The following is a 23251-nucleotide window of genomic DNA, read 5'->3' on the forward strand; positions in this document are numbered from 1 at the left end:
TAAGCAAAATAGTTGATTTTATATGATTTTTCGTGTTCGAACGAAGGGGAAAGTTTCTAGCTTTCCATCGAGGTATCGGAATAAGTATTCGGGTACTAAATAAGGGAATGGCAGTCTTTAAACTTAAAATGTCAAAACGAAAGGTTGACACCCACGTACTAGTCCTTTCCACCACTCTTGGCCTTTTTAGGCCAATAGAATTTTACTAAGTTTTAATAAAACTATTTGGAGCCGCAGAAAACGTTTCATTCGATATTTACCTTTCGGACGAACATTATTACGTGAAAACACTATAATATTATACTTAACATTTCAACTTAAATATATAAATGCTTAATCCTAACAAGATGTTATTTACAAGCGACTACAAATTTATTTAGTCTTTAATAGTGGCTTTTCCATAGTAATCTAAACATAACCTTGAATCTATTTTTATCTGGCAACTCAACACAGCCGGGCCGTAAATTCTAGTCGAACAGAATTCAGTTAAGGTTCAAGGTCACGCGTCAATTTGTGTTTTTAGTCGCAGTATTTGATTCTTTTATTTATCCAAGACGCGATTAAGATTTATTATTGTTTATGGGTAGAAACCCATCTATACCAGAACCTTAAGTTTTTCCAATTGTTACTTTTACAATATTCATTATAGTTAGCGAGTTATAGCATTAACAAAACCTATAATTATAATTACGCGTCTATAGATATAGATACGCGTTTACAATATTTTTATAACGGTAGTTCGCCTTTATCTTGTGCTGATAAAATTAATATTAAAATTCTTTATTCATAATTATACAGTATATAAATTTATAAATATTCAATTTTCTTTTTCAATTTTCATACATTTCCATTATTGCTATAAAAGTTATTGAAGCATGTACTTGCTAAATTTTACGTAAACAATCTCTCCCATAACTTATTTTCTAAGTTTAATGGAGATTTCCCGGAAATTATTTCCAAAATAACATCGCGCCAAATCTACGCGACGTGTCATTTCGAGGCCTGTGGTCACAGCGTTCCAATTACACTTGAGCAGTCTCGATCCTTGGGGGCGAAATTTTCTACGTAAAATTTTATTACATTTACAAAGAAAAGGTTAACAACATACATTTTACTTCCTGTTACTAAACGATTACGCTAGTGGTTACCTGTTCATAGTCTTTTTGACCATTTCATTCTTGATTCTTCCATAGTTTAGGACCATGGGACTTATATATTCTGTTTGTACCTCGTCGTGAGGTTGTCGCACGGATATTTGAGAAGTAGAATTGACTACAAGGCTAGATTTGTATAGTTATGTCGTTAAACCATACTCTGCCATAAACACTAACTGAAGGTCGGCGTTTTTGTTCGTGTCATTAGGTTAGGTTACGTTTGGTTAGGTTAGGTTACGTTAGGTTAGGTTGGGTTAAGTAAGGTTAGGTTGGGTTAAGTTAGGTTAGGCTAGGTTAGGTTAGGTTAGGTTAGGTCATTATTTCGTTGTACCTAGTCACCCAATCATTTTGAACATATTATTATATTGATTAAGATGAGATATCTTAAGCTTGCGGCAACACCGAGTTAAGTCCCATTTATTTGAGGCTTTCTAGCGATTATGAATGCAAAAATTGGGTATATAATTTGATTTATTATGGCGTATTGAAAATCTGTGCTATTAAAAATCTATCAACATAATATAGATAAGACAATTTCAATATTACGTAAATTTATATTTTTCCTGAAAGGTCATAGTTATATTTATCGTTGTTCTGTTTTGTCACTGTTCTGTTTTGTCACTGTTCTGTTTTGTCATGTTCTGTTTTGTCACTCTTATGGAACCTATTTAACAACAGTAATTATGTACCAGTAAATAATATCTCATAATAATAATATATTATCAAACAATTTTTTTTAAATGTTTAGAATTTTAATTTTCATATTTGTCGAAAAGTAAAGAAACTTCAATGAGTAAATACATTCATAATTTTAATATTTTAGTACATAACTTATATACATAAGTGATATTCAGGGTATTATAATAAATCCAAGAAATACATCGTTATATAGACAGTAAGTTGAGACTCCATGAAATCATATAACGTTTACGCTGAAAAATAAATGCCAATTATTTTTGAGATATAAAAAACATACTTCGATTTAAAAAAAAATATACTGAAATTTATCTGGGGGAAGACGTGAGTTTTATGCCTCCCTAGGGATTAAGCCTGTGGCGGCAAGAAGCGCATGGCATCTGGCTTCGACGCCAAAGTATTATGAATGAAGAGATTTTCTTCTGAGGTCATACAGACTGATGATATTTATTTAGCCATTCCGATAAGGCAGTTGAAAAGTCGAATGCAGAAAAGGCGTTAGTAAGGCTAAATCACGTAAAATGTATTGATATGGATATTTTTGTTCGCGTTATCTGAAATATAAACAATGCGATTATAGGTGTTAGGTATATGAATGCCTTAATTCTATTATTTTAATTTGTAATTATCATGTCTGTCAAACTCGATTTAAACTTTGCATCTAGTTATATTTAAGCCCGAAATTTTTATAATAGTAAAAAGTTGAAACTGTGGACATGAAAAAATTTAAATCTCGTATCCCGAAAATGTTTTTTTTTACTTTTTGGTAGCCTGACTCTCGTGGACAGATTTTCAACACATTTTTATTAGCTCATATTCTTGTTTGTCCGGTACAGATTTTTTCTTGTGTCCAGTACAAATTTTTTCTTATTTGTCCAAGATTTGTATTGGACGATTGAAGATTTTCAACTAACTTCCCGACTATCTAGACATTTGAAACTTTTAGAATATATACCAAAATACGACCGCAATTCATTCTTTTAATACGTTTGGCCATCTTTAAGCAGAATTGAATTCATTTTCTGTTAATTCTGTTTTGTATGTTTCGGAAAAAAAATCGTTAAAAGTAATATTTAATACTCACTATTATTGATTGCTAAGGGGGTCCTAGCAACTAAATTATTAATATATACGTGCGGTACTATGGAAATCAATATGAAATGTCGAAATGACATTTCAGTATTATATAATATTTATTCGGTATTTCTATAAAGTACAAAAAAAGTATTTATTAATACATTGTCAAGTTTAAATGATTCAATAGAAAATTTAAAAACGTGGTATATAAAAAGTTCTTTTTATCTTGTAATTTATTATGATTTAGCTATTGTGTATGGCATATTCGCTATCGCCGACAGTGTTTATATTTTTTTTATTCAAAAATCGAACCGTACCTACTTGTAATGTATTAAATTACATTTAGGTATGCTGAATGCGTCAGAAAAAAATAAGATTTTTTTTATTGATATTGGGAGATATTATTACCATTCAATAATATTTTTAATAAAATTACCATATTAAATTAATTAACTAATAATAATGAATATGGACACATTTCTTAGATTAGGTACCTACTCATGCGTTACAATAGTAATTTATGTAATCTACAAATCAATACCTCACGAAATTGTGAGTTTAAATCGTAGTGCTAGTTATATCTTATACTTTTCGAATGCAATATGGTGAACTGTTCGTACAAAATAATTATAATATTTCATGTTGAAAAATAATATGGTAACACAACACAACAAAAAATGCAATCCAAGTTCATCGCATTGCATTCGAATCTGCAAGTTCGTGTCGCAACCTGAATATATAGTAGGCTGTGGATGGAAGAATACTCTCCCAATTGTCGCAATATAAAATATTATAGAATTTTCACACGTAACACGAATACTTAAATGAAGCATCTTTATGAAACGTCATTTACACGATATTAATATTATTCGCATAATTATTATGAATGGAAAAACGCATAGAGAATGCAGATGTACTATGTAGATATCTTTATCTGAAGAAAGTGAAAGCTATAAAAAATACAGTGAAAATAACATACCTACACATTATTATATTTTTGTAATATATTACAAACATACTATTTTTTTAATATCTTCACTAAATGGAACTTAAACCCATAACCATCGCATTCCGAACACTGTGGTTTAATGGTTAAATTATTAATCCACGCACATCTTTACTTCCTTCCCACTCATCAATCATGGAGAAAGTTTCTAACAATATGCAACAGATGTGCTATTTAAAATTCCCTTAACATTAACGATGAACTTTTGTTATTTCTAAATTTTAGATTTACGTAACTTGCACTTTGCTAATAATTTTATAATTGTAAAACATAAATATAATATATAAAAAGGAAAAAATTGTCTTTAAGAAACTATTAATCTAACTCTTCAATCGATATATATATATATTATATAATATATTGGTTGTTACGCAATTGTCAAGACTATATAAATAAATTCCATCTTCACATATTATATTTTAATAATAATTTATTACTTACAGAAAAAGGTGGGATCTTCTTTGATATTTTATATAGTACTGGCATTCCGGAAACTTTACTAAAGAAATTAATATTTTAAATAGGTTTTAATTTTTTTGTCAAAATTTATGAGTGTCTGTGGACTTTTATATTTTCCATTAGCATCATAGCAGTAGCCGTAGCAGTATCCAATCATTATACAATTTTTTTCAGATTATTTAAAAAAAAAAACTTTCCACTAATTTATTTATAATAAGATATGAATTTTAATAGCTTCCTTGTGACCCGGGTAAATATGTAAATGTAATTTTGAGGAAGTTAATTGGATTTTTTTTATTTTCAAAGGCATTACCCACACAAAAATAAAATGAATAAGAATTTTAGAACTTTTCTTTTTGATATTAAAATTGATGACATCAATTTTTTTTTACTCAAATTTTATCGTTAGGTATATCATATTTCATATTGTTTGATACAATCCGAATTGAATAAAAATACCACTTTTTTCACTTCAACACTGACACAGTTAAATAAAACAACACCCATATAATGATAGTGACATTTATTTCTTCTTCTTTTCTTTCGACCATGTCCGATCCTAATAGGATCATATGGGCCTCCACAAAGTGGAGGTTTGTATTTAAACATTTATTTAGGGTGGGTTAATCATTGGTTTTTGCTATATCCAATTTTTAGGCCATCTCCGATCCTAATAATATGATCATAATGCAGTGGCGAAGGGTGGAGGTAGGCTGTTAAGATCCGCCATAAACAGTGCACATTAAACTTTTTCAGACATAGATATTTGTTTTCGTTGAAATAAGACTACAATTTACAGATAGTGTTGGTTAGTTTTTAAAATTCAATTAAACCCTGAGAAACCAAGCCATAATAGATAATAGTCAAAAAATGCATGTATATCTATAAAATATCTAAAATTATGCAATTAAATCATACATAACTTTGAATATTATATAAATAGACGAATATTTTTAATTTATTATAGTTTCGTTTAGGCAGGGCTTAATGAATTTAAAAAAAAATAACCAACAATATGTGCAATATGTATTTTTAATCCAACGAAAACAAATAATTATGAATAAAAAAGTGTGCACAATTTTTTCGTATTGCCCAAATTAGACCAAAACTATTATGGTTTCGTTTAGGCAGGGTTTAATTGATTTTTAAAAACTAACTAACACCATCTGTAAATTGTAGTTTTAGTTCAATAAAGACAAATACATATGACTAAAAAAGTTTAGTGTGCACTATTTATAGCGAATCTTAACAGCCTACCTCCACCCTTCGCCACTGTCATAATGTAGACCAAGGTGGAGGTTTGTATTAACAGATATTTTATGAGAAATGGATATTAGCCAGCCTATTCGGTCTATACTCTGACTCAAAACATAAATTGAAAAACAATATATTGTGTATTTTCTAGATCTAGAATTTGAATCTGGGACCCACGACACTATTAGCCGACGCGTAGGCCGCTCGGCCACCGTGAGCGTGAAATTATTATAGTCCGTAATTTTATCGGAGATCATAAGTGTAACTAACGATACTCTTTTGGGGAGAAATACGTGTTATTAATGATGAAGATGCTGAGGGATGATGAGTGATGAGTGAAAACTGGTAGTTTTTAATTCGATGCCGAGATTTATTTCCGGATTAAGTACTATAGTTTACATATGTATTATAAATTCAATAATATAAGATATAAAAAATAGATATGTAGCCCGAGGCTTAGCGATACTGAGTTACTGATATGGAGTGACTGTTACACGATCAAGGTAAAAGCGGAGTGAGATATTCATTCAATCGTGATAGCCTATTTATTTAACCCCTCATAATTGAATAATTCTGACACTGAGATCCCATACCTTTGGTGAGAAATGCATTTTAACATAATACATATTAATAAACATTACTGAGGCAAGAGTTCTAATTTGAAATTGGTAATTAGATTCGTGTGGAATTTGTACGCTAAAAATATAACGTACTAAAGAATATTATTTTCACCGTCAGTGTTTCCAACTAAGTAAACACTTATCGATACCGTTGACGGCCTGTCAAAAATGTATATTAAAAAATTAAATAATACCTATTGTAAATAATTTTTGGTACTCTAAATTTGTTACAAGGCATGTAAAAAGTGTTTCAAATAGTTTTCTTACTTAAATACGAGTACCATGTTACAATACCTACACTAGGTTAGTTTGAATGCTTGTATTCGATATTGCAAAAACTGTGAGTTTCTCAAGTAGATGGATAAGTACAATATATATTACAAGAATATAAATATAAATGGCTATCTTCGCGTTGGGCGCCATTGTTGACCACTTGATACATTCGAACGTATGTCATGCCATAGGAAGTGGGCATTGTTTTATTGAAATTTTCAAGATATCGTTATGATTTATAACTTGAAAAAGGGTATTGGATTATTTGAAAAACGGGCTGAAGGAAAAACGGCATAGTAATAATTGAAAAATTCTCTTCTACCAACACAACATGCCTTCCCATAAATTGACCGTTAGAATCGAAAAAAAATATTTAATTGGTTTTTTGACTAAGTTTTTATTTAACCCGTCTTTCAATTCACGAAATAATACAATAGGCTTGACTTGGTAGGAAGATTATTCGTCGAGTCAAGACTGCATGGCCGTATTTTTAGAGCTATTAGAAAACCTTTGGACTCGTATTTATCCCTAAAAGAGACTGTGAAAATAAAATTGGTTTGTTCCAAAAAATGCGCAACACTTGGTTTTCACCTAACTTATAAAACTGCATACCTACCTATATGATGTACAGGCACATAATATATTTTTGCTTCGATTTTTCGTGAATTCTGAGAAATTACGTATAAAATACAATATGCTAACGTCAATATACTGTATTAAATACTAGTTATGTTTGCTAGGCTTGGGTCCCTTTACAAACGTCATTAAAAAAAACAATTAGGTAAGTACTTATATAGATAAATTCAGGATTAGATACAAATTTTTACCACCACTTTTAAACATAATATATTATAATTTTCTTTGTTCATTATTTCAGAATCAGTTAACTGAAATAATTAACAAAAAATATTCATCATCCACAACGATGACCTTATCAACAATAATTGTTATCATAATAACAAATTATTTGTTTATTATTATTTTATATTTGTGTGTCTAAATATTGGTATCATACTCGAATCTACTTATCGATTTGACGACCACAAATAATAATATATCGTAGTACTTACTGACACCGTCAAAAGGGTGTCATTCCCTAGGGACCTAATTTCCATATAACCCAAAGGAGTCCTGAAACGGTATCAAACTGCTTTATAGTAAATATTATTTTATAATTGCCTGAATATGCCACCAGTTTGTGGTATCATGGACGTAAGTTATCCTTCATCACGAAAACTCTTCTCAGCGGCCAACGCTCAGCATTACTTGCCCTTAATTTATATCGACGCGTTGCCTGTCATTGCTGGAGTTCTTCCGTTAGACTTGCAAATTCATGTCCGTGGTACCACAATTGCTTTGCTCGAATGTTTGCGGGCGCAGGATGGCGGTATCTTAATATCACCACCTTCATATTTTGGATCCATGGCCCGGTGCGCTCGAAGAGTTATTGTACGCGATCTAGCGTATGTCACCGCACTGCGTGCATGGCATGGTGATGGACCTCCTCTACCAAGGCCAGATAAACCCATTTATTTTTCCAAATATAAAGTGCTGTATGAAGATGACCAGATTGACTCCAGATCATTGGACTTCTCAGTCTTTAACTAAACACAGTGGTTGTGCTTCCAAGCTCTGTCAGCAAGACATAATAGAATCTCCGAATTGCAGGATGCCGATTACAACTTCTGAAAATGTCCCCATATGTCGGTTGAAAGGGAAGAGCTTATCAAGTCAGTCCGACCCTCAGTTGTACTGGTCGGTCATTGCGAATTGGTATCTACGAGGGAAAATTTCTCAGTATTAAAAAAGTTTGTGGCATTTTATAGCGAACGAGAAGGTTTTTTGTCATTGAGAATTGACCGTAATACATTACATCTAAGTAGGAATCACGCATACTCTATTGCACGTCTTAGGAAGTTACTCCTGGAATACTTTCAGCATAACTTATTAGTTGTTAGTTAGCTGTGTTGTTAGTTCAGCTACAGTATATACCTACATAACGGGTGTGGAGGGTGGAAGGGAAAAGCAAGTATCTATATCCTGTAATTTGTAACAACATTGCAAAAAAATCTAACCGATTTTTATATCACCTGTTATTTTTTATGACCGGAGCTTTCAATCCTTACAATATCCTCATCATAGTACTTCACAATTGATCGCATCACCAAGAGTCACGTCAGTAAGTTTTTGCCTCAGAGAATCTCTATATAATATTGTATATCATGAGTATATAGTTTAAATCGCACCCTCGCAACTAAACCGCCACAAGTCCAAATTTACGTTCTGTGAGTTATTAACTACGTTTCATTGTATATCGTTCATAGTATATGTACCGAAAATTTCATGTCTCTAAGTCATCAAATTCAAGTCAAAACTTCATTCAATATCGAAAACATATTTCGAAAACACAGTACAAAAATGCGAAAGGTAAAAACTTCAAAGCTAATTTTCTCTGTTTGACGTTTTTTGGATTGTGGCAGTTTAGTTGCGATGGTGCGAAATTTCTGATGTTTCAATACCAATATACGAGTAGCTGATATAACTATTTTCTAAAAATATGCTTTTATTAGCATAGTAGTCAACTAGGAGAAATATCTTGACAGTTGAATACATTAATGTGTCTTGTAAATTGTCCTAGGGACAAACTCTAACAAAACTTATAATCTATAATGCTTTGATAAACAATAGAACAAGGTACTCGCTAATAATTGAATCGTATTAATCCGGTACATAATCTTGACGCCTAACCACATTAAAGGGTAGCCAGGCTTTCTAATACTCTTCTAAACCCTGTGTACGCCGGTCTAACGGCGTCGAATGAATTTATCAGTAGACCACATATGCCTTAATTCTAACCTTTATTTGACTTTATAACCTTCGGAAAATAATTTATCAAGTCTAATAAATTCTATTTGTACGTGAATTCGTCTCGTTTTATAATCAATGTTAAAAAAATATCTCTTTGTAATGTCCTTTGTTAGAAATTCATTGTTTTAAATACCATTGTCTGTTGCTTTTGTACCTTTTCTATATGAGATCAAAACAGAGTTTTTTTTATTAAGCTCTGTGTATTATTTATCGATTTATGTATTCGATATAATATGTAGATACGTATTTTCTTTTTAACAATTTTGTTTTCCTAGAACATACAATAATAATTGAATATGGATAGTTATGGTTTCTTTGATTAAATACATACAGTTGAGATAACACAAACATAATATACCATTCCAAACAAACATACCTCGCATCACACTTGGTCTTAAATGAGCGCATCACGTGGCACTACGTTTAGGTGTGAAGAATCAGCAGTTTTTTACTCCTGGGAATGTCGCAGGAGCAGATAACCAAGACTGAGGTAGCCACGCACTAAGTGTGCTTTTCCCGAGTTTAAAGAGACTTTCTAATGAAAAGTGCCAATGGCGAGAGGAGCACGGCAAGCTAATAAAAATAAAAAAAATCTATTTTTAAATTAATATATAATAGTAAAAATAAAACAATACGAACACATAAAACTATGCAGAGAGATCTCCATGTTCGCAATAAGATATTGTATTGATTTTAAATGCAACAAAATTGGCTATCGTGGTGACCGGGTGACCAGTTAGTTATGTTAGTCTAGTTTCACTGCATTAACATAGGCGTTATTTAAAAACTGGAGAATTACGGCTTAGGCTAGCAGATGTTGAGATATCCATGTGGGATTGAATATTTAATTATGACGATGTTTTTATCATAATTATTCAGCAATGATAACTTATATTTAAAATTATTTTACCTTTTTTTATTATTTTAGACTTTATTTTATTTGATTTTGTCTATTTATATAATTTTAGAAAAAGTATTAGATATGTATCCATTATAAAACGTAACAAACGAATTCACCTAATATTTTAAATGTTTGCGTCTAATATATTTCCAACTTCCATCTTACTTTCACGTCGGTATAATAATATACTTATAAGTGACCAAGATACAATTCCAAACAGTATGGAAATCAGTTTTCTACCTGCAGTCAACGCGATGTATAAAAAACATTCAACTATAATTATCAACAGTGTGTTTCAAAATTCAATTGCTTCGCCTGACTTCGACAATGCATAGTACCTACCAACAGTATTCTATAAATCTATCAGTAAGCCAATATACATGGTGGAATTCGCATCATCAATACACTAGCTACATCAAATTTTGTTCTCACGAGCCCACATTTCTGCTGTTTTGACCTACTCTATCCAAATCGTGCTGTCAATTTTACAGCTAACGATTTTGGTTTACTTCCGATTATTTTCATTAAACACGTGATTACAAGGTAGAGCTAAATTTTAATGGTTTGGTAACATATTTTTTAGTAATTTTAGACTACAGAATTAACCTCAGGTTGATCTTTAACCGATGTATGGTTGGGTAGTTCTAAGTAGGTATGGGTTTATTTAAATCTTGTAATTTTATTTAGAAATTAATAACGCAAAAACTGTATAATTTATAAAAATTTTGTTCTCCGATCATTTTTTATATTTACTAAGAAATTTATTTTTACAGCCTTTGTTATGTATTTCAATAACATGAAAGTATCAGAAGATACTTTTTATTGAAAATGACAAAATATAATTTAATAATTCTGTATTATAAAAAAAACTCGGTGCTTTGCGCTTTGGCTTCGCCCCCCTGGGCCCCTCAGATGATAGTTACTTAAACCCTGACGGATAAAACTATTACACATGGAACATGCTTTGCCTACTGATTCTCTGAATGCTGGTTGTCCAAATTGGAAATAAAATTTATTTGTCAAAGTAACCGTAACAATTTTACTTTTCTGAAAATGATGTAATTACAATAATAAAACTAAATAAGTAATAATAACAGACAAACAATACGTCGTACAGAGTGTAGGCTACCTCCTGAGCGTAAAATGAAAATAATCGGCGGGCGTAAGTAATCAGGGCGGGGCGCGAGCCGCGGGCGGGCTGCGTGTCTATAGTTATTCTACGTCTAATTTTTCGTAACGCTTTTGCGTTGGACACAATGACTAAAGCATGTTCCATGTTAAAAAGATCTTAAATAATATATTGTTTTACATCATACTATAGCGGCTCAGCAGGGACAGATTGGGAACACGCCACGCTACGCCAAGTAACGTAACGTAACGACACGTGGCGCGACGTGGCGTCGAGTACTACTAGTATAATTCGGTTCCATAATACACAATAAAAAACGGTAAGACAAGATGTCACTCCACACACGTGGCGTAACATCGCGTAGCATGGCGTGTTCCCAATATGTTCAGAACCAAGACAAATAGGACATGCTACGGAGGACCCTTATTCAGCCATGGATTGACACCGGTTGTTTAAATTGATAATAGGTATTATATTACAATAATATAATACTAAAAATATTAAACCCCGTCTGTTAAATTTAATCTGATGATATTATGTGTTACTTGGACTTTTATGAGGTTAAAATTATCAAAATAAAATCTATGATGAACTGGAAACCTATGCATATTTAAGTACCAACGTAGTGAACTAATTACATGACTTTAATGTTGTAGTCGATAGTGTTTAAGGTTAACAACTGGAAAAAGAAAGAGGAGGGCCGACAAAAATGAAAAAATCAGCTTGATTATGCATCCACTTCAGACTGTCTCTACAAAAATAATAATATTTATACAATGGAGATAACGTCATAATGTTGTATTATATTATTATTTAATGAAGATGAATGCTTTGTAGTAGAGTGTGAAGTTTGCTTGCGAATAAATAATGCAAAAGCACATAAAGTTACAATATTCCAACAAGTTTGTTGCGGGTTGCAGCGAACATAAACGTAACAATCGCAGAACCTCTGTGTCAAAATTTGTTGCAACGAGTGACTAAACAAACGTTGCAAACTCTCTTGGTTATTCTAAAAGCTAAGAGTGCTCCGAGCTTCGACGTGTGTCAAATTAAAACTTATACTGAATTTTAAACTTTTTTTAATGACAGTATTTCAATTAAGATATTGAGTTGAAAATTGTTGGAAGTTACCCCACTAGGAGAATTTTAAGTAGACGGGTGTTCATTAATCATTTTGTAAATATCTCCATAATTTATATTATTATTCAATCAATCCATTATTTATTGAGAGGAAAAATTTAAAGCATGGCATGTACTAAAATTTATATTTATTTATTACGTAAGTACCTAAAGTATTGCTGACTGGTTGTTATTAGTATTTATTTAAAAATAGTCTTTGAAGTTAAGATTAAATTAGATTGAATTAAGAAGAAAAAATACGAATTACACATAATAAAAGAGTGCAATACGTGAGTTATGTTTTATTAATGGTATTTCTTCCCACAATATTGTATTATAAACAAGGACGCTTTTATTGAAACATACTTTTTCAATTGGTCACAGATAGTTTTATAATATATAATATTTATGAAATTTATGTTAACGCTTACAATTTCATATATTAATCAAAGTATTGATAATTAACATACATAAAGCTCGAACAAGAAACTAATCAAATCAAAAATATTAAAAAATAATTAACATAATAAGTAACCGGTAAGCTGGTCGATGTAATACTATATAAATTGTTCTAATGATAAGAGAGTAGAATTAAATAATAAAATAAACGTGCATATCTACATCTTAAATAAAATTAGAAAATATCCATAAAAATGAATTTTTAAACAATTTGAAAGATGGGACGATCTATACAAATAATAGTTATTCAACTACATAATAATTAAATTATAAAATTACATTTTCCCATCCAATTATTATAACTATTAATTGAGACCATAATAATATAGATACAATATGTACTTATAAATAATAAAATATAGCTGTTAATCATATTATACTTGTATACATAATATAGAAGTGGTAAAAAGTGGTAACAAAAAGTGTAAATTTACATTAAAAACGTTTGAACTACCTTTTTACCAATTTAATTACTTTGAGTAGGTGTTTCTGATTAATTATGTATTCACAAAATGGCAACCGGTGTGGGTGTTGGTAATTTCTTTCACATAATAACGGCGCTATCCAACAAGTCTGCGTCACTGTTTTTAAATTAATATTATCTGTAATATATTATTAATATAATAAAAATATTTCGTGTTTTCAAACAAATAATAATACATATTCAAATTAAGGATTTTATGTTTATGTAAAACGGTAATTTGAACAAATTCAACGCTCAAAATAAGAGTAGTTTTTAAATGTTGAGTTAATTGGTAACTTATTAGGTATCAATCCAAAGAAAGCAAAGTAAACATAAATAGTTAATTCAACATTGTGAGAAAAAGGCCATGTAATATGGGATTTTGCTTTTTGAGTCCTACAAAAATGTAAGTACAATTTTGTTATAATGTTGCCAAATTCATAATAATTATCGCAATACAAGGTATATTAATATATAACATAAGATTATTTTCAACTGAGTCTGTCAATGACGAGTCGTTAAATAGTCAAATTCACAATATATATTATGCAAAAATAGGGTACTGTACTATTGTATAGCAAACGTTAGGTACCAATAACGAGACGTAAATAATGCAAGAAACGGAATTACGAAATGATCGGCTAGGCTAGGAGTTTCAAAGTTAAGTATCTTTAAATAATGAAACTGAATCATAATTAGATACTAATGCATCAGGCAAGTATATGGATTCGGGATTATATTAATAAATAAATATGTTTGGGCCAATTATAATAGCGCTAATCTCATACCAATTCCTTAACTACCTCCCGCAATGATTGTAGTGCATTCAGGCATGATATAAATGTTATATTCAAACCATTATAGCATCAGAACTTGCACTGATTTGACCGCCCCCCGACTTCTTAAATTAAGTAATTCAAATACGAGTTATGGTTTGATCAATGCCGCATCAAACACCGTAATCCATAAAGTAATTCATAAACATCAAAACTCTTTATCCACCCATCCATTATAAGTACAGTGTAACCGTGAGAATGATCGTACTAGTTGTGTGAGTGCGCGAACACATAACCAGTCCAGCTCGCCCGCCATTTATACATTAAAGGTTAGTGCCTGGATTGAATCCATGTGTAACCACGCCCCTCAGCACCCAAATCATCTCCTTCCTACAGTCTACTAAAAAACGCAGACAAAATATAATAAAGTAAATAATTGCACCGCAAGCAAAAAAAATCAACCTGTTGAGGACCAAGTTGAGGACCTGCATAATTTTATTACGTGGTAGTTTGGTTAATATAGAATATAATAAAGTTTTCAGATTTAGATGAGTACACATTTTTAATTTAGTGTCCAGTTGATTACTTAGAGAATACTAGTGTGCTATTAGATGGAGCGGCCAGATTTGGGAGTTGTAAATTATAGTTAAACATTATAATTACTAGCATCTCTTACAATAAAGAAATGCATATAATATCCAAGTCGTCAGAGAAATCATAGAGCGGTGCCAGGAATACAAACTGCCACTATGCATTGGTTTTATAGACAATGAGAAGGCGTTTGATTCGATAAAGAAATGTTCAATACTCGACGCACTCAGAAAACAAGGAATCCCTGGACGCTATATAAATATTTTCAATAATATATACAGTAGCGCAACAGCATCTGTAAATCTCCATAAACCATCGCGCAGATTTCCTATCAGCAAAGGAGTCCGACAAGGTGATACAATCTCACCTAAACTATTTACAGCTACCCTTGAAGACTTATTCAGGCAACTTGACTGAAATGACAAAGGGATCCCCATAAATGGAGAATACCTGAGTCATCTGCGCTTTGCCGATGACATAGTAATTTTCTCGCAAGACTCAGAAGACCTCCAAAGCAGAATGCAGGAACTCGCTGAAGTAAGCAACAAAGTAGGTTTGAAAATAAATGTAACAAAGACGAAAGTCATGTTCAACTGCTTTGCAGGCCAAAAAGAGATCCTCATCAATGGCACTCAGCTCGAACAGGTGAAAAGCTACATCTATCTGAGACAACAAGTAACTATAGATGGATGTATATTTGATGAAATTGTTCGCAAAGTAAAGCTAGGCTGGAGTGCTTTTGGCCGCCTGAATAATGTCTTCAAAAGTGACCTTCCACTGTGCCTAAAGCGCAAAGTGTTCATCCAGTGTGTGCTTCCCGTGATGACATATGCGTGTGAAACATGGACCCTAAGTAAAAGAGAGATCCTGAAACTTAGAGTAGCACAACGTGGTATGGAGAGGTGCATGCTGGGCATAACGCGAAAGGACAAAAAGAGAAATGAGTGGATAAGGAAGCAGACAAGGGTTTGCGATGTAATAGAGTTTATTAAAAGCCTTAAATGGAGATGGGCTGGACACATAGCTCGAAGAAGAGACAATTGTTGGACAAATCTAGTCATCCAGTGGTATCCAAGAAGTACAAAACGTCCACAAGGTAGACCTAGAGGCCGCTGGATCGATTAAATGATAAAGTTCTGCGGAAGTACGTGGCAACGCAATGCACACGACCGAGAGAAGTGGAAGCAACTTGAAGAGGCCTTCATCCAGCAGTGGATAGATTCAGGCTGATGATGATGATGATGATGATGATATGATAAATGTAAAATTATAAATTCAAAAATAAAATATGCAGCTTTCTTCAGCAGAAATTCGTTGTTATGGAAAAGAATCCACATGCCAGGTTTTGATATTGTTTTAATTTTTATTAATATGTTAATTAAAACAAAATATAAATAATTAGTAAGTGCTGTAATACATGCAATATTATCCCAAAATATAATTCAATTCGTTCAGTCAATACACCCATATAGCTACGAGATTTTTTTTTTTTTTTAAATTATTGTTGATGGGATGTATGGCATCCTTGTATATTTTGTTTGGTGTTTCTAATATTCTTAAGCACGTTCTTGGTTTTGAAATTGGATAAATTATAAATAGATTGTTTGCAATAATAACGTAAATACGAGAAACTTAATTAGCAATCGTCATCATGGAAGTGGGACAAAAGGTTAAATGTTCGAAAAATACGTGACATCTGGCCACCCTAGCAGCTATTGTTGTAGAGAATTGGTGATATAATATCTCCCGACCGATACAAGACAGACCATCGATTAACAACACTGGCTTAAATTGCACCCCATACCTTCGATTTGTTTCCATCGCCCTTCGATCCTCTCCGTTAATTGATTTTTTTGCGTGAACGCGTCGATGCCAAGAATTGAGAAATAAATAAACGCTTTTCTTTTATAAAACGCCTCAATTATTTTGCGACCTCTCGGGCCGCGGGGAGGTTCCCGTTTAATTGAATTACTCATTGGAACAAAGGCCAAAGAGCAAAATTCTCTCAGAAGATGTTTGCTCGTAATTATGGAGGCATAAATTAAGTTTCAGTGAAAATAATACATTTTCCAAATATATTAATTGCAAAACAAAACCATAGAAAAACCTACAGAAAACGGTTTCCAAAGTTATTCAAACATATATATCTGCAGTACATATCCGATAGTCAGACTACCTAAAAAAATAAGACGTTGGAGAAAATGCAATTAAAAATGTTTATTTAGGTACTTACCTAAATTTCAAAAATCCGGTGTCTATTATGAATCGACTCAGAATATGAATCGGTCATAACATAAGTATAAAACTTAATTCATTAATAATTTTTGGTAAAATTAGATTTATCGTACTGGTTTTGAGGTATATTAGTTAATGAGTAGTATATAGATTTTGTGCATCTAGTTTTATGTATGTTCAAAGATTTTTAAAGATTCGAATGAATAAAATCTGAGGTCGAAATAGATACATTATAATATATTTGAATGAATCTTCTCAATTACCCTTGTTGGACATAAAATACACCATAATGCAAAAAGTAGTTTTGTGCATAGTAAAATAATTCGATAAACGTGGATAAACGGTATATTTGCACTAGCCCGTATAATATACAAATGCTAAGTTTTTTTTTTATGTCAAAACACAAACCACCTTAATCAATCTTCTTTACTCTACTCGATTGTCAGTATTCTTTTGCCAACCGCTGATCTTTAGCACTCGCAAGTCTCGTGGCAATCCATGTTTTGTATCACATTTCTTAAGTTTACAAAATGCACCCATAGTATATATTATAATATGGTGTTGTATGTATTTGACTCAATGCAAGCATTAGGTTTTGATAAATTTTGAAATACAAAGCCTATACTAGATATTATTCTTCCAGATATGACCAAAAAGCTTTTGCAGAATAATGTAATTAATTAAATAAGTCTTTATTAAGAATATTTTTGCATATAGTTTGTCTTTTGTATACAGAACAGGGGAGTGTGACACTTCACGCTATTATATTATGAATTTTCTGACTCTCATATTTTTATGTTACAGAAATTCTACAAGAAAAATTAACACGCTGCAAGCAATATAGCCAAGGAACGTGACATGACAAATATGTGCAATGTTCTATATACTAAGCTCTGAGATAGGAGCGGCATGATTATGTAGATAAAATGAGTAGGTAGGTAGTGAGTATGTATAGACAATTTTACATATTGCGTAGGTAGTATAGGAGATACTGTGACCAGCGGCGGCTCCTCTAATACCATGCAAGTGCTACACACTGCCTGCATTTTTGAAGACATCGCTCAACTTTTCATTGTTATTCATACGTGTATCACTCACTTTGCGAAGTAGAACATGTAGCAGTATTATGAACAATACTGCATTCATGAGCGCAAAGCGATTGCGTCCAAATAGATTTTCAGTTTGCACAGGATTACAATGAGATCATTGTATACTACTTAAACGGTGGTTGAATGTTCCTGTAATGGCGTTTTGTGTAGAATTGTTTACACATTTTTAGATCGGCGCACGAAACGAAGGACTCAAGAAACAAAAACGCCAGTTTTATAACAATGTTGGCGAGTTAATTTTTAACAATTTTACAGTTAAAATAGGTATTTAATGAATCGCCAACATTTTACGAAAATAAAAACTGCTGCGTTTATTTCTAAACCACTCAAATACATTCAAAATAATAAAAAAACACATCAGCGGTTAATTACTTGGCTGAAACATTGTTCGCTGAGAGCGTAAAGCCATAAACTGTGACATTTATATTTCTTTATTGATATAAAATCATTCTAGCTGTTCAAACACTTTTTTGAGAAATAGTTTAAATAAACAAAGACATATTCAATTTACCATCTGAGAAGTCGGTAAGAGAATACGGCAGCCTTCTGTGATTGGTGTAATCATGAAAATACGCTTTACTACCTAACGCGGCTAGAATATGTGTTCCGGATGCCGCCAAAGAGTGTGACACTTCGTACCCTTATGGCACAGCCTCAAGGGTTCCGTCGTCATGGCTAAACCTCCCTTACCCTGCAGCGGTGCCACAAAAGTGACCTACGTGCTGCAGGTCTGACATGGCGGGAAGCGCAAGAGTTGGCGATGAACCGAGGGAAGCGGCGCGAACTTGTGCTTGCCCTATGCCCCAATGCTGGGTCGTGACAGGGTGAAAGAAGAAGATCCTCTCTTTATAGAAGGTAAACCATTGCGCACTACCGGAAAATGCTATTCTGAAAACCACCGGCCGCCACTGACTGTGACCAACATTATAACGCGCTAGAAATGCAAGTAAACTGACGATTATGAATGAATTTGAACTTGCCTAATTAATTATTTAAGTTACTAGCACCATTAAAAGTATCACATAATGTTGATAGGTGTCAGTAAGTACGTTTTATTACTATTTATTACTTTTATTGATGGTTTCTAAACAGCAAAATGACCGTAGTATTAATTTGGAACTCAATAAAAATTTCTTCTGTTTGACTGGCTCTAGTTGAACAAGACTTTTATAACATTTTTTAGTGAACTTGTAATATAGTTAATAACTCAATCCCGCAATTTTTTCAATGGTGAGAATCATCAGTCATACGTCTTTATGTATTTCAAATTAACATACTTATCTGTATAAATCGTATATTAGATATGTATATTTATTATTCAAATAAATATCTTGGCAGATCGGTTGACCACGTCGAGATTGATATTAGATACATTGATAGTACAACCACAAATCGTTTTATCACCTTCTGGCGCTCTATTGAATGGTAACCATGAATTAATATGAAAGTTACAGTACATACAATGACATGCTATACATAGCATATACATACAAAAAATACAATTGAATACAAACGTACAGCAACCGAACTGATCTCGCCAATGTCATGACTAAATGTTGTTATTATACTTACTTGTGATAAAGCTGTAATGATTTATCGTTAAAACTGTTTTCTTGAATAAAATGCAATTAAATGTCTACCTATTTAATCTTTATTAATTTAGTGAATATTTTAATAAATATTATTCTTATTGTCAGAATATCTTTATTATAATTATATTAAATAAAATAAATAACTTTTAGTCTTAGTTTATTGGATTAAAATTTAATTTAATAAAGCGTAGCGGGTTTCTTATTGTTTTTTGGAGAATTCAATTAACGGCAGGTCATAAAATCTACTCGCAAAAAGTGAGACAGGGTCGAGATTGCGAGTCAGGATTGCCTGAAAAAGGTCACGCTATCGGGAATATATTGGCATGTGTACCTACATGTCAAGGAAATTAAAATATGTAATATCCTAAACTGAATATATTGAATCAATTCTGAGAGATATTCTTCACATATTATCTATATAATATTTTAATGTATTTTTGTTTTACAAAAAGTGAGATTACTTAGTTTAAAGTCTGTTAAAGAAATAACATACAAATTTTATTTCTAAAATATTTTTACTTTTACCCACAACGTTTTCATTAAATATTGGCAAAATAAAGAATATAGGTAATTTATCCTGATTTTTTAACTTTCAAAACGAAAACTTATGTTCAATTACTAGGCACTCAGTAAAAAGATTTTAAAACATATTTTTTTGATAGGTAAGTATGTTCTTGATGTTTATAAGTTATATATTTCAATAACAATGCTTTGCCAACTCTTATTAAAGTATAAGAAATTTATAATTAAGTACCAATCTTTTTGGATCATAATATATTTATTATTATTATTATTAATAATAATAATAATAAATAAATAAATAATAATAATAATATATTTACAAAATTAAAAAACAATATCAGTTTTCTTTGGTATTATTAAACTGAACATCTAAAGCTATAATTATCAGTGAAAAAAGATAAATATTTATTAGGATAGGTGTGTATCTATATGTTTTTATTGATTTAATTTCAGAGTTGTTGAAAATATGGCTCATAATTTTTTAGAACTATAAAATCTTACAAAACTTATAGTTATATTTATTACAACTGTAATTTTAATATGTATTTTGTTAAATGTTATAAATAAAATAACTTATTATTTGTTAGATACTTTTGTTTGATTTTTTTTCTATTGGTAAGTTTCTGAGATTTTTTCAAGTGATTAGGTGTTACTATTTAAATTCGTATCTACCAGAATGTATATAATATATTTTTTTATATTGGGGATCGATTTTTTATAATAATATGGAATATATCATCACTGTAAATATCAATAATGAAGGTATATAAAAATATTGATTACACGTTTAAATGCTTCAAAATTCTTCAGTACCTACATAAAGTATAATTGCAATTAAGTATTGAAAAAAACTTGACGTAAACTCCGAACAAGCCGCCGTACTTCAGAATTAAAAATGGTAAAGTGAAATGGGTAAGCCATAAATTACTTAAGCGTTTAAATTTCAAACAGTTGGTATAATACTTCTGCAATAATGGTGCTACTTTCAAAAAATACCAATATAAGTTTACGTCCTTACAGTGCTCTTGTAAAGAATTCTGAATTTTTTTTCAAGGCAGTCTTTTCTTCAATTAACTGAGAAAAGTTCGTTGAAGGCATTAAAATAAGCTGCCAAGTTATACTTGACAACACGGTTTTCATGAAATCCCAAATGGCTTTTTATAATTCGAAAAGAATTTTATGATGACTGTGGGAAAAATAATTATGGGTGTTGTGGACTACTTCTCATTCTCAATTTGGAATAATCCGTGACTTTGAGACGTAAAATGAGCATAACATTTTTCAAATCTTGCTTATTTTTATTCTCATTTATTTAAATTCAAAAGATAAGTAAATACCATGTAAAATTTATATCTAAGTATATGCACATATATATTCACACCATCTACAATCTGCAATACAGTTATGATATCTTATGAAGCAGTTTAAGTTTTTAGGAATTTTATCGTGTGATCATTATTTCTTATATAAAACTATATATTATAAACTCTGCTCCTTATGGCATAATCGTAATTATTTAAATTTCTCTGTTACACAATATCATACTTATTGTATTTAAAAGTGTGTTACCGAAATTTGAAAGTACCTACCTATGTATTTTTTTTAAATCAGTACTTTCGATGTGTCTACCCATTTGGCTATAGTATTAGCCTCTTTACAGATAACCAGGTTGGGGTGATAGTAGTCATGTAAAACCTTGTATCAAAATGAATACATGTTTTTTATGGAACAATATACAATAAACTATATACTTATTAATATTTAATGATATACAATCGATCCTCTTTTTGCACGGGGGATAATACGTTCCAAAGACTACTTTTGCAAACCGCGTTATTTCGAAACCGTGCAAAAAGAGGTTCGGGTGTACATAATAATTATCTTTGTGCTAAAAGCTGATATATTGTACTTTTACAAAGGAATGCATTATAATTTTCCGTAAAGTCACATCATTTTTATGAAGGTAACACTTGAGTGTGAGATGTCACGTAACACACGTTAGGTCTAGTGACGGATGTGACGGCGAATAGATGCTTCAGTTAGCTTGTAAATTTGATTCAGATGCCCCAAAAATGCGATGCTCTAATGTCATATCCGAATGGGTTCTTTCGTTGTGTTAACCCTTCCTCACATTGCAAAGATGCTACAAACCCATCCACATGTTTAGAGTATCACGTAGCTAGATGTGGAAATAAAATAACGCGGCTCTCGCAGTACAACGGGTAAGGCGCTAGGTTTTAATCCAGGGGCTCCGGGTTTGATTCCCGATAAGCTCACAATATATTTCACATACTATGTGATTTTCTCAAAGCCTGAGTGTTTATTATTGTTTCACTTTTACTATTAACTACTCTATTATCATTAGGCCTAGTGGCCGTTTTCTAGTATAGAAATTATATTATATAATATGTAGCATTTGTTACACGTGCTTGCTTCTCTATTCAATGCTGGAACGTGACATGATGAAACAATTACCTTAGAAATTTTATGAACATGATTTTTTTAATATGATACTGTACTGTACTGTTAACTCCAACTGATGTGGATCTTGTTCACTTTCTTTACTATGTTTGTTATTTAATATTCGCTCAAAATAATTCGTCCATGCTCCGAATCCGTGAACAGATTGAAAAAAAAACATCATGTGAATTTTATCCAGTCACGAGATTCATGGATTTTTTTTGAGGCAGGGATTTTATTTATTGCGGATATAATATAACAATACCCAAATTCAATAGCAAGAGAAAACTGTGCAAAAAAGGTTATGCGTATTTACATATTATTTATTACTATATAAATAGTTTTATAAATACGGACAGTTATTGAATAATATAATTTAAAGTTATTGATTATAAATGATAATACACAAAATACTTCCAGAATTTAAAAATATTTCCTAAAAAAATATGTTTAGGTATAGGACTTGTAGAAATAAAATTAATTTTAGG

The sequence above is a fragment of the Rhyacophila brunnea genome, unplaced genomic scaffold (genome assembly GCF_057557595.1).
Source record: "Rhyacophila brunnea isolate RB1 unplaced genomic scaffold, BYU_Rbru_1.0 scaffold_3, whole genome shotgun sequence".
Taxonomy (NCBI): Eukaryota; Metazoa; Arthropoda; class Insecta; order Trichoptera; family Rhyacophilidae; genus Rhyacophila; species Rhyacophila brunnea.